The sequence below is a fragment of the Notamacropus eugenii genome, chromosome 5 (genome assembly GCF_028372415.1).
Source record: "Notamacropus eugenii isolate mMacEug1 chromosome 5, mMacEug1.pri_v2, whole genome shotgun sequence".
Taxonomy (NCBI): domain Eukaryota; kingdom Metazoa; phylum Chordata; class Mammalia; order Diprotodontia; family Macropodidae; genus Notamacropus; species Notamacropus eugenii.
The window spans coordinates 289,768,663-289,789,178 of record NC_092876.1 but is presented as its reverse complement, the minus strand read 5'-3'; the positions used below and the strand labels follow the sequence as shown (position 1 = coordinate 289,789,178).

Here is a 20,516-nt window from a genome sequence, read left to right as displayed (position 1 = left end):
AGCAAAGTGCATTATAAGTTACAGTGTCCTGAGGTCTTAGAACTGCAGGATAATCAATTTCTATTTCAGGTCATGACTGAGTTTACTCATTCTGAAGAGTTCACTGTCATAAAAAAAATAGCACTGTTGTGGATGTTGATCTGACAAGCCTTGACCCCTAGGTCCTTCTCAGGCACCTCAATGGTGTCTTGCTTGGCCCCTTAGCAGTTGTGCTAGTAGATCACCTGTTCTGCCATTAGATGTTTAGGATGAATAGTAACAGATCATTGTTATCTCTCAGGAATGATAAGTAATGGGTGAAGGTCTTGCGCATACTGCACATGATGATGAATTTCTGGGAGTCGATAAAGCTCTCTATCATCATCTGGATAGCCATGCTGACATCACCTTTCAGCACATAGTCCCAAAGGAGAATGTGATCATGGGCTTCTGTCATTTGGATCATTGATCGAATGTGGCAAACCATGATGGGGATGCTACCTCTGACCATGGATTCTTTCTGTAGGTCACTGTACATTTTGGCAACTTTATCTTGGTTCATTTGGTTGAGTTTGGATGGATTTTCTCCTTGGCATAGATGGTGTGCTTCTTCACTATCTCCTGAAGTAAGGGCTCCAAGGTTAGGCAGTGCTGGTTCCAGTGTCCTGCCATTGGGTACCTCCTCCTCGTTATTGCTAGGGTGGTGTTTAGCATTACTGCTAGCCACAAAAAGGGCCAGAATTTCATCCTGAACAGTATCCCTCACATCACACAGGACATCAAAACAGGAGATGATGGGCTCTGTGGGGTTGACATTTTCTGAGAAGGTCAATGAGGAATCACACTGTCCTCCTATAGGGTTGGCAGCAGCACTGATGGTGCAGCAGGCCTGAAGGGAGGTGATGATGCCCGCTTTGGGTATGGAGACGCTCTGTTGGCCTCATGGATGTTGGTCCTGTCCTGGTCATTCATCTTGTCAAACTCATCAATCAAGCATACCCGTCAGTCAGTTAGAACCAAGGTCCTAGCTTCTAAGGTCCATTCTTGGTTAACAGGATGCCACTGGACATGTGCTGTGAGCCTCACAGCTGAGGATCCCTGGCCAGTGGTGAAGATGGCTCAGTTAGACCCTTCGTGGGTTCTCCTCCAAATAGACCCAGGGCAAGTCCTTTCTTAATGTCTTCATGTCCATACGTAGAGGGGACAATGCTAGCAAAGGCCTTTTCTACAATTTGCTGATCCTTAGAGAGGCTAATGATAGTCTTCACATCCTCATCAGTTGTGAGGATTGTTTTTGATATACTCAATCCTCCACAACAAGGCAAGGACCTAAAACATTTCCAAAAGACTCATGTTGCAAAATGCCACCTACATCCAGAGAAAGAACTATGGAGTTGGAATACAGAATAAAGTAGACTATTTTCTCTTTTGCCATGTTTGTACTCGTACTTTCTCCCATTCACTTTAATTTTTCTATGCAACATGACTAATGGGAAAATGTTTTTAATAAGAATGTATGTGGGGTACAGAAGAAAGATGGAGGAGTAGAAGAATGGACTTGTGCTAGTTCTCCCTCCATAACCCATGAAATACCCATAAAATGACTCTAAAGAAATTCAAGATCAGGAGAACCTATAAAATGAAACAGATTTCTAGCCCAAGACTTCCGGGAAGGCCAATAGGAAAAGTCTATCGCACTAGGCTTGGAATGGCCTGGGCCACATGGCATGGACAGGACTGGAGAAGTCTACAGAGCTCAGAACAATCATAGGTAGGAGCTGTGGTTCCTAGATTTCTCAACCCATAAGTGCTAAAGACAGCTTCAAAAGTCAGTGAGAAAGCTCTTTCATCTGGGTGAGAAAGGAGCATGGTCTGGTCCCAGACTCTGCCCCAGGACCACAGCAGCTAATGCAACAGCAGTGTCCACTTTTGGAGCCCTTAGCCTAAAGACCCTGAGGGAATCAAGTAGTGATCTGGGTCTCAGTCCCAAGTGCACTGGTGCGGTGGAGGTGGGGTGGCTTGGGAGAACGAACTCTATTCATAGTTCCAGGGCAGAAAAGAGTGCTTGTGGTTGTTCACAGACAAGAGCACAGGCCAGGAAAGGAGTAAACTACTTTCTGTTGATTGTGCCACCTTGGAGGAACTGAGAATTTAGAGGTCCCTAGAGATATCTCAGAGGAAAGCTGCACAAAACCTCTGAAGCCTAGGGTGATATACCCTCACTTGACAAAGGAATCAAAAATCAAGCAACTAGTTGGGAAAATACCCCCAAAAGGTAAAAATGGTAAGACCATGGAAGGTTACATTTTGGGTGAAAAGGTACTTTCTTCCATCCTTTTGAATGAGGAAGAACAAAGCATACCATCAGAGGAAGACATCAAAGTCAAGGCTTCTACATCAAAGGCTTCCAAAAATAAACATATTCAATGGTCTCAGGCCATGGAAGAGCTCAAAAAGGATTTTGAAAATCAAATAAGAGAGGTGGAAGAAAAATTGGGAAGAGAAATGAGAGTGACGCAAGAAAATTGTGAAAAGTGAGTCAACGACCTGCTAAAAGAAAGCCAAAGAAATGCTGAAGAAAATAACACTTTGAAAAATAGTCTAACCCAGATGGCAAAAGAGCTTCAAAAAGTCAATGAGGAGAAGAATGCTTTAAAAAGCAGAATTGGCCACATGGAAAAGGAAGTCCAAAAGGTCACTGAGGAAAATAGTTCTTTAAAATTAGAATGGAGCAGAAGGAAACTAATAACTTTATGAGAAACTAAGAAAGTATAAAACAAAATCAAAAGAATGAAAAAAGTAGAAGACAATGTGAAATATCTCATTGGCCAAACAACTGACCTGGAAAATAGATCCAAGAGAGATAATTTTAAAATTATTGGTCTGCTTGAACACCATGATAAAAAAGGGGGCTAGGCATCATGTTCCAAGAAATTGTCAAGGAAAACTGCCCTGATATTCTAGACCCATAGGGTAAAGCAGAAATGGAAAGAATTCACTCATCACCTCCTGAAAGAGATCCCAAAAAGAAAACTCCTAGGAATATAGTAGTCAAATTCCAGAGCTCCTAGATCCAGGGGAAAATATTACAAGCAGCCAGAAAGAAACAATTCAAGTAACATGGAAATATGAACAGGATAACACAGGATTTAACAGCTTCTACACTAAGGGATAGGAGGGCTTGGAATATGATATTCCAGAGGTCAAAGGAGATAGGATTTAAATCACCTACCTAGCAAAACTGAGCATAATACTTCGGAGGGAAAAATTAAATTTCAATCAAATAGAGTACTCCAAAGAATTCTTGTTGAAAAGATCAGAGCTGAATAGAAAATTTGACTTTCAAATACAAGAATCAAGGTAAGCATGGAAAGGTAAACAGGAAAGAGATACCATAAGGGACTTGTTAAATTTGAACTGTTTACATTCCTACATGGAAGGATGTTATTTGTAACTCATGAGACCTTTTTCAATATTAGGGTAGTTAGAGGGAATATACATATATATGTGTGTACATACATGCATGCATACATATACTTATGTAGGTATGTATGGGTATGCATGTATGTGTATATTGTATATGCATAGGTATGTATATGGACATGGGTGTATGTTTGTATACACACAAACACACACACACACATATATATATATATGTATGTATATACACATACACATATAGACAGAGGGCACAGGGTAAGCTGAAAATGAAGGGACATTACCTAAAATAAAATGAATTTTACTTTTGAATGGAATATACTAGGAGTAAGAGAAAGGGAGAGTTAGAATGTAGCAAATCATTTCATAGTGGGAAGAAAGAGCTTTTCACAATGGAGGGGAAGAGGGGGGAGATGAAAAGACATAAGTGAGCCTTACTCTCATGAGATTTGGCTTAAGGAGGAATAACACACACTCAGTTGGATAAGGAAATCTATTTTACCCTGCAGGAAGGAAAGGGGAAAGGGAAGAGAATGGAATAAATAGAGGGCAGGATAGGACAGAGGGAAGTGTGGTTAGTCTTTGACAACATAAATATTATGGAATTGCTTTTCATTGTTACACATGTATGGCTTTATATTTAATTGCTTGTTTTCTCTGTGAGGGTGAATGAGGAGGAAGGGAGAGAATATGGAACTCAAAGCTTTAATAATGAGTGTTAAAAATTGTTTTAGCATGCAACTGGAAATCAAAATATACAGGCAATGGAGTATAGAAATCTATTTCACCCTACAGGAAAATAGAGGGGAAGGGGAATGGGAGAAGCGTGGGTAATTGAAGGGAGGACAAACTGAAGGAAGGGGTATCCTGCTATGCTGGGGTGGGAGGTGGGGAGAAATGGGGAAAATTTTTGAATTCAAATTCTTGTGAAAGTGAATATAGAGAACTGAAAAAATAAAAACAAATTATGCATTAAAAATAAAAGAATGCATGTATAGAGCCCATATAAGGTTGCCTTCTGTTTTAGGGAGCCAGGGAGGAGGGGTGGGGAGAAAATTTAAAACTTATGAAAGTGAATGTTGAAAATTGAAAACAAATGAATGTTTGAAAAAATGGAAGAAAAAATAAAATACCTTTTCACTGAGAAAGTAAGAATCTGTAGTCTGTGTCTTTTTCCCCCATTTACTCATTTTCCTAGCCAATTATGTGACTTTTGATCTTTTTGTTAGGTGGAGAGTTCCAGAAACAGCCTCCATTTCAGAATTGGCTGCTGAAACCCTGGGGTTGGGGCCAGGATTGGGGCCAGGGCTGAGACTGGGATGGAGCCAGGTCATGCTCCCCTCTCAGTCAAGTGAGAGACTCTTCCCACTGACCTTTTGAAGCTATCTTTAACTTTTATAGGTTGAGAAGTCCAGAAACCACAGCAGTCTCCAGCAATTCAGTCCCTTAAGGCCTACTCCAGCTCCATTTGGACCCAGACCAAATTGTGCTCTGCTCCCAAACTGGAGTGATAGACCCTTCCCATTGACCTTCTAGATTGTTTTGGGCTGGAAATCTGGTTCAATCTGTCATTCTGTGGTTTCTGTTGCTCCAGAATTTGTTAAGGGTCATTTTTTACAGATTCTTGAGGGGTTTGGGAGAAGAGCTCTAGCAGGTCTGTGCTTCTACTCTGCCATCTTGGCTCTGCCCCCTAAATTTATTTTGTTGAAAAGGAACACATATGCTTTCTTAAATACCAAAAAGGAGACGTAACAAACTGATGAACAAATGTTACTCCTGCTCAAACTGTAAGGCCTTGCCAGTTTCCTTTATATGAGATAATATAGGACATTCACTCTCATGTTTGCAAAGTACTTTTCATCCATCATATAATTTGTGCCTTAGAAGTAACACGAAGCCTAACAAATTATCTCCATTTCTATATGAGGAAATAAAAGCTTAAAGAGGATACCACCAGTGTCAAAAGAGGGATTTGAAATTATGTCTTCCTGACTTTGGTCTTTCCATCTCATCATGTTCCTGAGCCCAGAGCAGCAGCAACAATGGCAATGACCACAGCAAGCGCACAAGTTGTTATGTCATACCCCGAGACTGTTGTGCTAAAAGGACTCCACAAATACTGACTGTTCTTGGCATTTCTCTGACCTCTCAATCTTCTGTTTGTCTCAAGCTCCAGAGAGCCATTTGTGTCATAGGCAGGATTTTTTGTCTTCAAATAATCTGGCTACCTTATTATAAAAGAAGTATATTTTATAAAATTCTGTTCTTCCCATTTAATTCAGTACTATGACTTTCTAAGTTAAATAATAAGCTTTCTCTGTTATCTTATCTCTCAAGAGCAAAATATCTCCCCCTCTGTTCTACAGTATGAAATTATTTGTATCACACTATTTTCCTTCTGGAAAAAACCATTTAAATCCAAATGAATTTCCCATTAAAAGATCTGGCCAGCAGATGCTGATGATCATATTTCAAGAATGGGTGAAAGTTCAAAGTCAAAGTTCAACAAACAATCCAAAAAGCAAAGTTCCAATGGAAGACTGTTTGGCTAGATGTTTGTGTTGAAGCCAAAGAAGTCTAAGCTGAGAGAAGGAAGGCAAGGTCAGCATGGGATGAAACGATGCCCAGAGCCTCACCAAGAGGCATGAATCTGGTAGGGATCAAATAGTGGCATGATCTGGGTCAGGACTCAATAAAAAAGAAATCACAAAAAGCGGGTATTGCATTAAGGTTAAAAGAATCATAGAGTCCATAGGGTCACAATGGGGAGGGCTAATGTTTCAAATTGCTGCTTGATACATTAGATTTGATCTCAAGTTGCTTCATGAACATAGTCTTTATCTTATATTCTCAGGGGTAACACAAGCTTTTCTCATGGATGGGTCTTGTCTTTTATACCTTTGATAGTGCTCATCTTCCAACTCCTTGAACTACATTCCCAAAGTAGTTTACTTCCTATTGTAAAGAAAGCATTGTAGGTACTTAAAAATGCTTATTGAATTTATATGTATGTATATGTATGCATTTCATTATGTATAATATACTATATATACTGTATGTTATACCACATAATATATAAAATGCATAAGTGAATATTTTAATGCATATGCATTGTTTTATATATCTGTATGTATATATTAAAAATGAAAACTGACCTTTTAAGTCTCCTTTTCGTTTTGAATCAATGGACATTGGGAGACTCAAGATGATTCAGAAGTTTATTCAGCTCAATCACTAAAATGTAGGTGAATATTTTAAAATATTAAAAATGTGAACAATTTTATCAAGCTAATTTTTTTGGTGTTGCATTTGCTGGGATATAGTGTGTTAAGAATTGCTGTGTGAAATGCTTTTTTAAAAAGTAGTGTATATATGAATGAATATTTGCTACAAGAAATTTGTTTTTTTTCCTATTGAGTAGGAGATTGGAGGGAGAAAGATATATTTCTGTTATCTTTTTGTTGTAATAGAAAAATAGGGATGGTGCTAGAGATGTGAAAGGTTGCATATGCTTTCAAAAGAGACCATTGGATGATTACTTGTGTTTCACTTTGTCACAAGAGACCTCTCATGAAGTGAAAGCAATCTGTCAGGCACCACATTAGAAATCTACCACAAACGTACACTGTCCAATTAATGATTGATGAAATGTTCATATTTGAATCCAATGGATACTTGTTATGATGTATCAGTAAGCACCTGACATGCATGTGAGGGGTTGTTGTCACAGGTTCTTAGAAAGCAACTTTCAAGGGCTCAACATTCACTTTAATCAAGCATATATATCATTCACTTAATTCCGTGGAAAAAGTCAGCACCTTGAACTTCAGAGAAAATACAGACAAATCTAAATGAGCAGACAGCACTTCCAAACTGTCTGACAGTAAGCAATACATATATCACAATTCAACAGACAGATGCAACTGCTAGACCATATATACATAGTTACCAGAGAGGGAAGCACCAGCATCTGGGTTTTCAAAGCCTGGAGGCTGCTTAGAAGTTCCCCACAGTCTCATCTGGCACACAAAACCAAAAACTAAGCTTCAGAGTAAAACTTCACCCTCAGAGTATTTATACATTTTTTAGAGCCAAAGGACATCACAACTCTTGAGAACCAGTGTCTCAGTAATGAAAGGTGTGGGCCTTCCTACAAATCTTAGCAGGCCCATTAATAGGTGAGGAAGATCTTTTTTATTCACATTATTCAATCAGAGGCACTTTATACCAAAACAAAAACAGCAAAAGCTTGCCATTACATATGATCACCTCTACATATTCCTAATGGACTGTTCTTCAAATAAAAATAATTCTGCCTTGTGATACAGAAATTATATGATTTAGATTGAGCACAGATTGATAAAACAAAAGGAGTCTGAGATGAGATAAAAAACATATATGGGTTGGAATGCTTAATAATTTCACGTAGGAAGAAAACATAGATGGATTTCCTGGAGCTGATTGAAGAAAAAAGACTGCTTGAAGTTGGCATCCCTTGCCTTTTGAGGAATGACTAAATAAATTATAGTACCTGAGCATAAAGGAACATCACTGTGCTGGAAGAAAAGATGAATGTGATGAATACAGAGAAGGATGAATACAGAGAAAGAACTGCATGAATTGATGCAGAGTGAAGTAAGCAGAGCAAATGAAACAGTTTTCATGAAGATTAAAACTGTTTAAATGGAAAGAACTACAAACAAAAAATTAAAAGTGAGTGTTGCAAAAATATGAAGAATAAGCATGGTTCAAAATAAAAGACAGGAAAAAATGCTCCTACCATACTCCTTATTAGAACTGAAATGTCCATAAATGTTGCACAAGGCACATTTTTTTAGGTTATTTCAATCTATTCATGAGTGATGCTGATTTTTCCTCTTTTTTTAACTTTTTCTTTAAAAATTCTATTGTTATGTAGGATGGCTCTTCAAGAGAGTAAAGGAGGTATACAGAGGGAGATTATGGTGATGTAAAAAAATAAAACAAAACACAATAAAAACTTCTTTTAAAATAACGAAAAAAGAGAATAGTGCCTTCATTTTAAATTTTCTTCTTCTGGGCTATACATGGGAGAGGAATATTTCTGATAAACAGTTATCTTAAATTGAATTAAATATTTTCCAATTGTCTTAATGAATTCAGTCAAAATCAGTGTTGTTTGGTAAAGATACAACCATATCATATCATACCCTAGTTAAATAATGAATTAAAACTTCTAAGGCTCATTTTACAAGATTCTTTGGCAGTCAGCACATTAGATAGAATGTCCTTTAATGTGTCTTATGGTATAACTGGGAAGTGTAAAACAAATAACTCCATATGGATGGAGGTAGAAATACATTCCCTCTAGTAACACCTAACACTTTCTTATCACTGAATCCTAAATGACTTCCTGGCATATGGTGATGGTGGGTGTATAATCAATTTTTTGAAGTTTGGGTGATAATGTGGGAAAAGTTCTTACACATGGGTGAAAGGAGAGATCCTGTAATAAGCAACCAATATATACTTATCAAATAGAATTGATGAATTTAAAACAAAAGAAAGAAAATAAGGGGATAAACCTTACAATAATAAATAATAAAATAAAATGATAAAGGAATGCATATGTTTGCCGATAATGGCTTATATTTATGGGATATTTTATATTTATTAATTCCTTTGATACTTATAACAACCCTATGAAATTTGTAGTATGACTAATAATTCCCATTTTACAGGTGAGGAAACAGACTCAGTGACTTGTCTAACCTCACTTAGCTAGCAAGTGGTAGGTATAGGATTTTAACCTAGCTCTTTTGACTCTACACTTACTGATCTTTCCACTATATGACATTGCCTCATATACCCCCACTAAAACTAATAAATGATTCATAAATGGAAAAAATGTAACTCAAACCTTCAAAAACAAGTTATCCTGGGGAGGCTTCTGGTTCTGTAGTTCAAGAAACTTGGTTGAACAGATTCTTTTCTCAATAATTCCAATAGATCCTATAGAAACTAAAAATGGTATTTAAGAGTTTTTGTTTGTGTCTCTCATATCTGGCACTGAACTTTGAATTACAAGAATTGTTGATAAAATTGAACAACCACTTAAAAAGCCCAAGCAGTTTTACCATAGCATATGTAACATAACAAGGCATTGAAAAAAAAACAATTTAATGGATAATGTAAACACTCAAACTTTTCAATTTATTGATGAAATGAGATTGGGATCATGTATCTAGGAAAAAGGAAGCACTGAATTATTTTTGTGTGTGTGGAATACATTGAAAACATCACTTGATATTTTCAAACTAAATATTTCTAAATCTCAAATCTTTTTGTAGAATCTCATGTAAACACACAATATGCTCACAATTTTGTTTAAAATATATCCTGGATCATTACTGTATTTGATATGAATCCTTTTTTTCTTTAGTTGAACAAAGGAAGGTTCTATGAAAAAGCACTTTTTTTTAGTATTTTCAAATCTTTTTGAATCAAATGTTTAATTATGAGGTGATAATCAGAAATGTTACCACACGAATTCAAATTATTCTTTGATTAAATTTCATAACACAGCATGGAGCTATAACAGAAATGAACATTATAATGAAATTATAATTACTTGGTAATAGATATTAAGCTAAATAGCAATTAAATAGCCCATTTCAGAGGGTCTAATGCTAGGTGTTCAAGTAATAGTGTGGGTTTTCCACAAATGTGACCCTGGTAGAGTGTTCTAGGGTCTTAGTTCTGTGGTTTCACTATATTAATTAGGACTTTGAGCTGAATATCATGATCAGCAACATGTATGATCAGTTTATATGTGTGTGTGTTTATGTATGTATGTGTGCATTTATATGTATATGTATAGGTAGATACATATATAGATATATATGAAATGTATATATATATATATATATATATATATATATGAAATAAGTCACTTAAAATTTCTTAGGATTACTTAGGTAGGTATTAAAATGTAATTCTAAGAAAGCTGAAAGCTGGCTCTCTTTGAAAGGGACCACAAAGACAAAGCAAAGTTTCTCAAATGTGCTTCCTACTAAGAAAAATAAATCAAAATACCCTTACCAAGTAATGGTAGAGGAGAAAGAGGCATAAGATATATGGAGCTGAATAGGAATATGTTGCACATGTTTGAAAGGAAGCATCTAAGTGGGGAAAAGTGATTAAAGGGCTATTTTTCAAAAGAAAACAAATGTTAAAAGGGTGGCAAAGTAGCGTATGGGGTGAGGTATCAGGTCATTACAGTAGATTCCTAACAGATCATGCCACTACAGTTCTTGCCCCCATTGCATCCATCACATGCTATCCTTACACCCTGCCAGACAAATGCACAAATGTAACCATGTCATTACTCTGCTTAAAAAGCTAGTAACAACAACATGAAAGAAATATTTCCATCCACTAACAAGAAAAATTAAAATTAAAACAAAGTTGATATTTTAGTTCATATTAATCAGATTCTACAAATGTATGGAAGCAAGAGATTACATTTTATGGTCAGGATATGGCTCTTAGATCTGTTTAATCAGAATATAAAATGTGCAGAAGTTAGTGCTATGAAATAAGTTTGAAGTTGTAGAATGGAATCAAGATGTGGAGGGTCTCAAATGACTGTGAGTTCAGTCATGTCTGACTCAAGAAGAGTCTATTTGACTCCATCTGAGGTTTTCATAACAAAGATACTGGAGTGGTTTGCCATTTCCTTCTCTAGCTCATTTTCCAGATAAGGTTAAGTGACTTGCCCAGGATGACATAACTAGTAAATGTCTGAGATCAGATTTAACTCAGGAAGATGAGCCTTCATGACTTCAGGCACAGCACTCTATCAACTCTACCACCTAGCTGTTCTCCTTAAGGTCATATGGAACCACAAATATTTTGTGAGCAATTGTATAATCAAAACTATTCATTAGGAAGATTTTTTTACATCTTTGAGAAGAATTGTTGGAGAAAAGAGTCTGGAGGTAAGAGTATCAATTAAGAGGGTGTTATAGTGGTCAACATGAGAGGTAGTGAGAATGAGGATCTGATACAGGGTAGTGCTACAATGAAGGACAAGAGGACTGTTATGACAGATATAGCAGAATCAGTATTTGGATACAAGATTGAGGAGGGAAAAGGAAGAGGCAATGATGAATTAGAGTCTTCAAAACTTAGGAAATTGGTTCCCTTACCCACATTAATGGCTCTAGTCCAACCCAATTAGTAGCTTCCTATCCCCTGTACATGCCCTATACTTTCATGTCTGTTTTACAAACACTATTTATTATACCTATAATCCTTTTTCTCTCTACTACTTGTTGAATTCTCACCTACGCAAAACAATCTCAACTGAAATATCAATTAATCAAGAAAAATTTATTAAGTGACTACCATGTTCCAGACACTTTTCCTATGAAATCTTTTGTGTTTGAAGGTCTTACATCACAATTCTCTCTTTCAAAACTCTTCCTTTCTGCTAAAAAAACACATGGCAGTTGGTTTGTACCCATCCTGTGCACATTTTCCAAGAATTCAATTCATCAATGAATCTGTGACTTGACAGTTGCTTTTACAAGTCTTGTGGACAAAATGATGATATATGGGCTGAAAGATACTACAGATTAATGGATTGACAATGTTTTAACCAAAGGATTTATTGATGGACGGTAATAGGGAAATGTTAAATGGAGCTATCTAATTATCTGACCATATTTTTAATCAATGATATGGATAAGGCACGAATAATTTTTTTTCTCATATTTTCATGTGACCAAACCTAGGAGACATACTAGCATATTGGACGATAAATTCAGGAAACAAACAAATAAAAATCTCAACAGATTAGAACAGTAGTTTGCAAACTACAGTCAAGGGGCCAGATCTGGCTTGCAGCCTGTTTTTGAATGACCCATGAAACAAATAAATTTTAAAAAATTATTTAAAAGTATAAAAAACATTTTTAGCTTTTAGACCATACATAAATGGGCAATAGGCTAGATTTTACTTGTGGGATATAGTTTGCCCACAAGTAAAGCCCTGGGCTAGAACACAGCAGTAAATAAAAATACAGAAATTTAATGGGTAAAAATTCTAAGTCTTATATTTGGTTTAAAAAAGTCTACATAAATACAAAAAAGAGGAGGTATGGCTGGATGGTAATATATTTTAAAAAGTTATTTGGAAGATTTATGAACTGCAATCTTAGTAGAAGTCAAAAATTTAATGTGGTAGCCAAATGATCTATATTGAATACACTAGCATAGGTTCCAGAAATTAAAAAAAAAAAGGCAGCCCTTTTGTATTATTTTATGGTAAAAAAAAAAACTTCAAGAGTTTTGTGTTCAGTTGTAGTCACCACATTTTAGAAGGCCATAGGTAAGCTGGAGAGTATATAAAGGAAAATTACCAGAATATTGATTATTTCATGCTATATATGGATTGACTGATGGGGGACTCACTGGATAAGGAAGAGTATTTATTGGTTGTAGGTCTTTGCATTTTCTACATTCTGTCTGTAGGATAAAATAAAGTCTTCTCTATATTAAATATGTGCTGAATATAAATGCAAATGGAGAATATTTTAATCATGTAGAGATTTAGACATGAATTCTATTCTGAGATTCCCAGAGGGAATTCTAAGTCAGAGTAAAATGAGTTACAAATATCACTTGGGGAGTAGTGGGCTCTGGGGACTGAACTCTATCCTTCTAAACTCAGGTCCTGGGCCCTGGGCCACAGGTCACATCAGTGAGGATACAGATAAATTAATGATAACATAGGTCTAGAGATCAAGCTAGTACAAATTATCTGCATTACTCTTGAAGAGAAAAGACTTTTGAATTCACTATCTTTGTCTTTGAGGTTTGCTACATGGGAAGGGATTAGATTGTATTTCTATGGCTCTGTTCAACTGACCTTGGAGAGAAGAAAATATTGACTTCATAAAATAATCACAATCGCTAGCATTTATATAATGCTTAAAGGTTAAAATTATTTACGTATATTATTTTCACTTTATTCTCACAATAACCCTGGGTGGCAGGTATTATTATATTCCTCACTTTACAGAGCAGAAACTGAGGTAAACAGAGGTTATGCAACTTTCATAGGGTTACACAGCTCATAAGTCATTTGTCTGAACACAAATATTTCTGTCTCAATGTCCAGTGTTCTAGTTCCTGCACTGTCTGCTTGCCCTAAGGGAAAAAGACAAACATTTTCGCTACTAAAAATTATATGAAATACTTTGTAGGTATTCAGAGCTCCTAGTAGACCTCTACAAAGAGAAGAGGAGTGAATGTTGCTCAGAATTTTATAGAGGAAATTCTTGGTTCCAAGCATTTTGGCCAAGATGACCTCCAAGATTTCTTCTAAAGTGGAGATTCTGCAATGTTATTTCAAATATTATAGCAATCCTTTTAAGTTAGGTAGACAGAGCACCAAGCACAAAGTAACCAACTTGATCTTTTTTATGTGACGCCGCTGACATGTTAGAAGATACAGGAGAAGAAGTGGGACAATGTGTGTTATTTGTACTGTAGAAGAAGCTTCTCAAAAATGTTCAAACAGTCATTGCTTTCTCACTCTAAAACCAGTGCAGAAGAGGAGGTTGTACATTATTTCATAGATATTGTTCAGGTTCTGCTACACAGAGAGATAAGCATGATATTTTCTATGAAAAGGAGCAGCTCCCGTAACAGATGGTTTGGCAGTGAAATTTTACCACATTTTTCAAAATATTCTTTGTAAACCGCTAGTAGCCATACTTAATTCTGTCTGTGAGTATGGGAAGATGAGAAGATGATGACTCAGGCATCATTATCTGTAATTTTTTAAAAATCAGATACAACAATGTCTTGAATAGCAATTATAAGATATTGGGAAAGATTTCTTTGGAAGAGATTTTCAGAGTATGTAGAAAGGTTGTCAGACAAGTGTAGGCATTTGTGGTTAGTGGATTTATGAAGATGGCTGGTAAAAATTGAAAGCATCCACAGTGATAACATGAATGCTCCCAGTGTGTGTCTTGTAAAAAGGAAATATGAGTCAAAATTAAAATTAAGCAGATATTCATTAAATGATTGCAGTAAGTAGAAACCTTCATTGTGCACTGGGGATATATATACTTTAGATAAGCCCTCTAGCGCAAGCAGGGAATGCTTTTTGGAAGAAGTGATACTTGCATCTTAAAAGGAAGGTAGGAGTGTTGATTCAATTAAATTTTGCAACAACTTATGAAATTGGCAAATGCACACCTGAATAACAAAATAAAATAGATTTTGCCTGAATTATTATTTTTTGGCTGTCTGCATAGGTCCAAAGTACTAATCAATCACTAACTTCATTTTTCATTTTTTTGCTGTATAGACTGGACACAAGATTAACCCTTCTTAGAGGTGAAGGTTGCCAAGTCATTAGATGATAAATTTAGAGTGAAAAGAGTGTTAGCAGTCATATATTTCAAATGTATTCTTTCATACATGAGGAATCTGAGACTCAAAGGGGTTAAATCTCTTGTCTTGTGTCACATAGATGCAAATTGCAGAGCAAGGATTTCCTCATCTAAAAAAAAAAGGAAGTCAAAGGAGATGGACTCTAAGTTGATCTATTTTAGCTTTAGATCTATGACCTATGGTTTGAAACTAGGTCTTTTGACTTCAAACACGTTGCCTCTTCCAAGAAACTATACTGTTCATATAGCTTATATCTTCTCATGACAATTGTCACTTGGAGTCTCAGCGTCAACTGCATTTCTGAGAATGTAATATCATATCTATTGATGTAAATTGGCAAATTTTAGAGACTACCTTATCATTTCTTCATGTCACCACCACAACACCCCTCTTCAAGTCCCCCACACACTCTACCTCCTGGGTTTTTTCAAATTATCAAAAAAGAACTCATCGTTTTGGAAATTTGGGAATAGACAGTAGATGTCTTCTGAGTGTTGTCTCATAAAAACGACATATAATCCTAAGTATCTTATGCCCTCTTTGTGTGCTCTAATATGTTGAAGAGTTAGAGTAAAGAGTATCTAAACAGAATCCTTTGTAAAGATAAAAAGTATATATATATTTCAAAGACACTAGTAACAATCAATCACAAAAAATGTATGGGATACCCAAAAAAAGGTTTAATTCTGCCAGATTCAGATTTTGCAAAAGCAAATCAAGTGGACTCCCATTCATCTATTAAAGTCCAATTCAAAAGCTAACTACTTTCTGAAATCTTTCTTGATTCCTAATTCAGTTCTGATCTTTCTTTCTGAGGTGTCAACTAGGACTTTGCTGCTGCCTCTCCTATACAATTATGCATTTTGCATCATAGGTTTTGATTTATGTATCTTCCTACAAGTCTGTAAGTTCCATGATGGAAAAGACCCTGGATTAGTTAAATTTTGTCCTTGCTAGCACAATGCCTAGCACACAGTGGGCATTTAATAAGCATTTGTGAAATTTGAATAAATATTACCTGTCCATATCATATTGTATGGGTAGTGTAGATATAGCAGAATCAATAGAAAATAGCTGTAGCTTTTAACCTGAAAAATTTCTAGTTTAGTTCCAACAAGACATAAACACACAGATCCCCCCCGCAAAGTCATTGTTTTTAGCATTAATCAATTGCAATGCCAGATAATACAACTTAAAGAGCAATTTGGCAGGTTTCTTTTTTTTCCCAAAGATCATACTTAACCTAAAGGGACAAATGGGATGGAAAAAGAGCTGGAGCACAAAAGAATCTGGAATTCAATATAGTTGCCACCTTCATACAACTTATAGTCAGTAGAGGAATAATTTTCATGCACAAATAAATATAATGAAATGTATTACATGATAAGTAAGATGAGATAAGCAGAAGAGATGTGCAAATAAAATTATGTATGAGGTGCAAGAAGAGGATAGTTATTACTGACTCTAACGACTAATTCCCTCCATTTAAGTTCTTCTGTCTTCATAAATTAAATTTAATTCAATTAAAATTGATTTTTTTAAAGCATCTACCATCAATAAAGCACAGTTTCCAATGCTGAAAGATGAGGGATGCATGAATGGAAAAAAGAATAAAGCAATGTCTCGGCCCTAAAGAAGGTCACAGTTTAGAAGGGAAAGGCTTGAGGAAGACTTTGATATAGAGGCAGCATTTGAGCCGGACCAAAGGTAGCATTTGAACTGAGAAAGGATAGATATTAGGCAGAGCTGAGGGGAAATGTAACAATCGGCCAAGGGATTAGGGTGAAAAAAATATGGAGGTGGGGAAGTTTAGGATACATTTGGATAATAGAAGTAAATATATTTTAGGAATATGGCAAATAGTTTATGGAGGAATTTTCATTTAAAAGACAGGGTGGGGCCCAGTGAAGATAACAGCAAAGTATGTGTACAGCAAAAGAGTGTGATACAGTGGAAAGTAAGCTGGACTTAGAGTCAGGAAGACTTGGGATAAATGCTACCTTAGACATTTAACTATGTGTCACTTAACCTTTTAGAACCCCAGTTTACCCACATTGAAGACAATGGCTTCAAAATTTCTTTCTAGCTATTAATCTGTGGATTTATAACTTCAATATTATTTAAAATCTAAAGTGTCTCTTTTGGAATACTTATGCATTTATTTGTGTATGTATGTGTTCATCCACAGACACTCAAAAATATTCATTTAGTGAATAAAAACAGAGTGGATATAAGGATGCCATATATATTATATATGTATATATATATGTATATATAATATATATATCCTATGTTTAACATATGTGACATATGTGTGTTTATAAAGCCTTGACCTGGCTGGTGTCTAAGATATAATTTTATAAAACTTGATCTGAAGTCATAGTAATTCTGCACTAAAAAGGGCATAGTTATGTTATGGCATAGCTAGTACCGATGGTGACAGAATGTATAGGTCTCTATAGCAAGGGACTGGGGTTGCAACTCCCAGCCCTGCAATGGAAAAAGTCCGTCTCTCCTTTGTTGCTCTCATTATGCTTATGCAACAAACAAACAAACACCTAACAACATAAGAATTGGTCAGCTACAGGAATTTATGAAAAAAAGATGTTAAATCAAATGGAAGTAATTCTGGGTCAGGATAGGGTCTTTCTATTCCTTGTGGGGCTATAAGTAGGAAAAGTGCTCATGACAAGGCACAGAAAATCATTAACACCTTCTAGCTTGACCATTAAGAGAGGGGTCATCTCTCATTTTCTTATACAAGGGTACAGATGATATAATAGGATCACAGGTTAGTTCACTCTCTTCCCAAATTGTAAAGAACTATAAATCCCTGGGAGGTTTGTGGTTACCCAAACCCTTGAGAGGGGCTATTACATTCACATCCATGCACATGACAATATGTTACATTTTGAAGAAATAGAAGTAGTACATGTGACTACTGTTTTGAGAAGTTTGCCAATAAAGGAAAGATGACAAATGAAACAATAGTTTTGAAGAACAGAATGGTTTGGGGAAGGTTATTTTGTTTGTTTTATTTTTCTTTCCTTTGTTTTTAGAGTAAGGAAAACTTTAACATCTTCCTAGGCAGAGGGGAAGGGATAAGTGGGGAGAGTGACAGAATGTAAAGTCTCAGAAGAAGTGGAAGATGTGAGAAGCAGAAGTAGCTGCTTTGAAGAGGAGGGTAATATCTTCCTCTGTGAAAGGCAGAAGTAATGAAAAGTATTTTAAAGTAGAAGAGGAGTGAAGTTACGGATTTCTCATCTATTAATATAATGGGTACTTTGGTCTTTACCAATGTTTTAAAATAGCATCTTTAAACATATCTATGTGGCAATAGTAATAACAATAATTAATAATCTTTGGGGCTTTGTAAAATCTCTACAGATTTCATATTATTTTAACCTCACAGCAATCTCATGAGGTAGGTGTGATTACTATCCCCATAGTATTGATGAGAAAGCTTGAGGGACATCAATGTGAAATGATTTGCCCAGGACTAGGTAGCTAGTGTCTAAAGATAAATTTGCCCTCCAGGCTTCCTGACTCCAGGTCCAGCATTCCATCCACTATGAATTTCATCCTAAAACGATCAACAAATTCTGCCTGATTTTTTCCTGCTTGATTTATCAAAGATGGAACCATGTCTATGAAAATAAAGAGTGAAGAACCAATTTGCAAACCATAATCAATAAGTAGCTGACTATGTTTTGTTTTACTGTTCAGCCAAACTATTGATGATGGTCAATTATACTTCTGATATATTACCCCTCAAAGACTTCTGGAATGATTGTGGACATATCAATCTTCTTTCATGATCAATAATATTGATTCACTCTAACAAATGCAATTTTCTTTATTTGAATGGGTATACAGAGAGTAATGACTATATAGAGAATAGTTAATAATGTGGAGGTAAAATATAAAAGTACTTAAACCCATTCAAATGTGGCTAATATAATAATCAATGAAAGGAATAATCCAGTTACTACCAGGTCTTGAACTTCTTTCACATTGAAAAGGTAATAATCAAACCATTTTAACCTTTTGAAGTCCACCAGATTAATTTTCTATGATGTTTTATTGTATTCAGTACCATAAGATCATAAACTGTCAAAAACATATTCCTGTATAATGTATGTTTCTTTCTAATAAATCCTAGATGCTCTCTGATCTTTACTTCTGACTTCATTGTTAACTTTAACTAACTCCTTAAAAATCAAGATTATGAGAATTGGTGGTTGGGAAAACATAATTGGTAGTCAAATTAGGGGCAGCTAGGCGGCACAATGAATAGAGTACTAGACCAGTACTAGACTCATCTTTCTGAGTTCAAATCTGGCAACACACACTTACTAGTTGTATAACCCTGACAAAGTCATTTAACCCTGTTTGCCTCAGTTTCTTTATTTGCAAAATGAGCTGGAGGAGAAAATGGCATACTACTCCAGTATCTTTGCCAAGACAACCCCAAATGGGGTCACAAAGAGTCAGACATGACTGACCTGACTCCACAAACAAGAACAACAAAATTGGTCAAATTACAGTTTTTATTTTGAGCTGCATACTATGAGGGATAGGAATTCTGTTAATAGTTTTCAGTGAGACTGATTTCTAAAACAGAATCTTTAAGATGTGAAATATCACAGCCTCTAAAGAATTAAATTTTAGGGTCATCCATAAAGCAATGGAAAAGTGCATGGTGGATACGGGTTAGATATAACTGAAAGGACATAATCCTGACTGGAAAGAAGGTCAACATCTCATGAGGTGAAAGTAAAAGATAACTGAGACACTTTATGCATACCCCATTGGTTTCCATGTAATGTCAAGAAAACTTCAACCACCTCCAGATAATGTTAGATGACACCCCATCATGGAAGATTTGTGGGAATTATTCTGGATAAGAAAATAGATAGATGAATTACTACAGAGTAATCCAACGTTGTTGAAGAGAGCACCTACTTCAATAATATCACCAGTAACTATACGAAAATAGTCGAAAACAGCTTTGTGTGTGAGTAAAGATACTATGTAGATGTAGCCAACAACCCTGAACAACCTGAAGAATGTGACTTCTCAAGCAACACTGTTAATTTTAATTTACTTATGTGTAAATTTTTCAAGAGGTTGTTTTTAATGTAAAAATGATGTATATGTCTACCCAAAACCATAATATTTTTAATAGGAAACACTAATTCACTATTTTTTGATTTCTAAATGGACTACTTGTTATATTTTCTTGAGGGATTTCAGATTTCAGGGAAGGGTGGATTATATTGATATATGATCCTTTCCAACCTGAAGGTTCTATCATGTTATTCCACAAAATTCTAGCCAATTTGAAATGTTCATTAAAACTAGGACTAAAAATTGTCTTGCTGGAAGCAACTTCATAAGGTTACACAGTTCATCCTCTTACCTTCAGGCTAGGTAACATTTTAACTATCCAAGACTGATAAAGTCTCTTCTTAAAATGCAAGAGATAGCCTTCCTAAAACATATGCTTGTATTTATAAAGCAGAGCTTGTATAAGGCAACCACTTTCCTATTATTTTGTAGCTTATCAAAAGAATAAAAAGGGGCTAGTTCCATGATAGAACCATTCAAAGTTAAGACAGGTTAAATAACCAATACTGAGATATCAAA

The 20,516-nt window shown here is 35.6% G+C and overlaps 1 pseudogene; it reads right to left on the bottom strand.

Annotated features, from left to right (window-relative positions):
- Positions 1-36: 36 nt before the first annotated feature.
- The window catches only part of LOC140507878 (DNA replication licensing factor MCM2 pseudogene), an 82,780-nt pseudogene continuing 62,300 nt past the window's right edge, over positions 37-20,516 (bottom strand).